Source organism: Rousettus aegyptiacus, unplaced genomic scaffold, assembly GCF_014176215.1.
Source record: "Rousettus aegyptiacus isolate mRouAeg1 unplaced genomic scaffold, mRouAeg1.p scaffold_m13_p_1, whole genome shotgun sequence".
Classification (NCBI taxonomy): domain Eukaryota; kingdom Metazoa; phylum Chordata; class Mammalia; order Chiroptera; family Pteropodidae; genus Rousettus; species Rousettus aegyptiacus.
In genome coordinates, this window is record NW_023416284.1 from 145,995,906 (window position 1) to 145,998,822 (window position 2,917).

At 41.4% G+C, this 2,917-nt stretch overlaps 1 pseudogene; it reads left to right on the plus strand.

Moving 5' to 3' along the window:
- Window positions 1-456: 456 nt before the first annotated feature.
- Window positions 457-2,188, plus strand: LOC118602843 (annotated as a pseudogene).
- The last annotated feature ends 729 nt before the right edge of the window (window positions 2,189-2,917 follow it).

A 2,917-nucleotide genomic window follows, 5' to 3' on the forward strand; every position in this document is an offset into this window, starting at 1 on the left:
GACAAGAACAATCCAAAGAGACTATCCAAGTCACTTGGTATTTAAACCACCCCAAGGGCAACATAATGGTTAATTGTTTCCCACAGTGAGGGGCTGTGGCCTCACTGAGGTCATTAACCAATTAGAAAAGTTTTAACTTTGGAAATTGTCCCAGATGCCCAAACTGAATCTTCTATAATTCACTTAGCAAATGTATTGACTGTTCATTATATGTACAAGGCCCTAGGCATTTCAAAGTGAAAAAACCAGAAACGCGGTCCCTGTTTTAACATGTACACTATCTAGTTGGTGTCGCGATACAAGTCCAAATATTAAAATGATAATAGGATAGCTAAATAATACAAGGCAACATCACAAGAAACATCCCAGACATATAAGACTACATGAGACACCCTGAATTTTTGTTTTGCCACTAGAACACAGGTGTCATGAAAACCACTGCTAAATCTAAGCCAAATGGAAAAGGAAAAGACTCATATCAACATCATTGTCATTGGACACATAGATTCGGGCAACCTACACTACCTACCAATACCTAACTATCACTACCTAAAACTACTTACCACGACTCGCCATCTGTGGCTGGATCAATGAAAGAACCATCAAAAAATTTAAGAAGGAGGCTGCTGAGATGGGAAAGGGCTCCTTCAAGTATGTCTGGGTCTTGGATAAACTGAAAGCTGAACATGAGAGTGGTATCACTTGCTACGGAAATTCAAGAACCAGCAAGAAGTATGTGACCATTGCTGATGCCCCAGGACACAGAGACTTTATCAAAAACATGATTACGGGCACATCTCAGGCTGACTGTGCTGTCCTGATTGTTGGTGCTGGTGTTGATAGTTTTGAGGCAGGTGTCTCTGAGGAAGGGCAGACCCGTGAGCTGCCCTTCTGGCTCATACGATGGGTGTAAAACGGCTGATTGTTGGTGTTAAGAAAAAAGGGATTCCACTGAGTCAGCCTAGAGCCAGAAGAGACAGGAGGAAGTCGTTAAGGAAGTCAGCACCTACATTAAGAAAATTAGCTACAACCTTGACACAGTAGCATTTGTGCCCATTTCTGGTTGAAATGGTGACAACATGCTGGAGCCAAGGGCTAACACGTCTTGGTTTACGGAATGAAAAGTCACCCTTAAAGAAGGCAATTCCAGTGGTCCACATTGGTAGAAGCTCTGGATTGCACTGTGCCACCAGCTGGTCCAAATGAGAAACCCTTGCATCTGCCCCTCCAACATATCTGGAAAATTGGTGGTAGTGATGCTGTCTGTTGGGCTGCGTGGAGACTGGGATTCTCAAACCAGCATGGTGGTCACCTTTGCTCCAGTCAGTGTTACGATTGAAAAAGTCTGTTGAAATGCACCAGGAAGCTTTGAGTGAAGCTCCGCCCGGGGACAACATGGGCTTCAGTGTCAAGAATGTATCTGTCTGGGGAGCATCGCAGAAGGAATGCAGTTAGCATTAATACAATGGCTAAGTGAAAGGCCAAAGGAGGGAAGGAGCAATTGGGGGGATCGGTTTATGAATATTATAGATGTCTAACCGATGTACTGTATACTTGAAATTAATTTACATAGATAAATTTGTATATTAAAAAAAAAAAAAAAAAGAATGTATCTGTCCAAGATGTTTGTCATGGCTGGTGACAGCAAAAATGACCCACCAATGGAAGCAGCTGGCTTCATGGCTCAGGTACTTATCCTAAACCATCCAGGGCAAATCAGTGCTGGATATGTACCTGTGCTGGACTGTCACACAACTCACATTGCTTGCAAATTTGCTGAGCTGAAGAAGACTGACCATTGTTCTGGGAAAAAGTCGAAAGACGGCCGGAAGTGTTTGAAATCCGGTGATGCTGCCATCGTTGATATGGTTTCTGGCAAACCCACGTGTGTTCAGAGCTTCTCTGTCTCTCTTCCTCAGGGCTGTTTTGCTGTTTGTAACATGAGAAAGACAGTTAGTTGCTGTGAGTGTCATCAAAGCAGTGGACAAGAAGGCAGCTGGAGCTGGCAAAGTCACCAAGTCTGCCTGGAAAGCTCACAAGGCTACATGAATATTATCCCCAATATCTGCCACCCCAGTCTTAATCAGTGGTGGAAGAACAGTCTGAGAACTCTTTGTCTCAGTTGGCCATTTAAGGATAATAGTAAAAGACTGGTTAATGATAATAATTCATCATAAAACCTTCAGAAGGAAAGGAGAATGTTTTGTGGGCCATTTGGTTTTGTGTGGGTGACAGTTTTTAAGTTATTAGTTTTCAAAATCAGTACTTTTTAATGGAAACAACTTGACCAAAAATCTGTCACAAAATTTTGAGACCCATTAAAACAAAGTTTAATGGGGGGCGGGGAACAAAAACAAAAAAGCCCTTATTTTCTTTTGTCCAGTCCTCACTAGAAATAAGAAACAGGTTACAAATAATTGTACGAGAACTTCTCACTTAACCTATGGTTTTCTTTTGGAGCATCTTCATATGAAAATCCTTATAAAGTGCAAATAAGTAATTATATATGAAAACTACATACGCACATATATTACAATCAATGCTAAGCTCCCTGTTCATGCCAAAAAAAGCTTTTATATATATAGCATGAGTGCAGAAGCAAATATAAATCTATTCCTAGTTTATATGAAAAAATGCATGGAATTTTTAAGCCACTGGAAAATTGAATGTTTTGTCATTGTTATTGTTGTTGTTGTTATCATTTTCAGATTTTTAGATACAAGGGTAGAATGCAAATGCTCACTAGGAGTTTCTCTTTCCTTTGGCCTTGCAGCCCATGCCTTGCTCCATTTGGATGATGCTCCCAGGAATTTTTCCCAAGTGCAGGACTTTCTAGAAGGGAACTTTGTTTTATTGGTGTGAAGTTTGGGCCCGGATTGTTCCAGCTCCACCAGGTACTCCCCAGGAGACTGGAGTC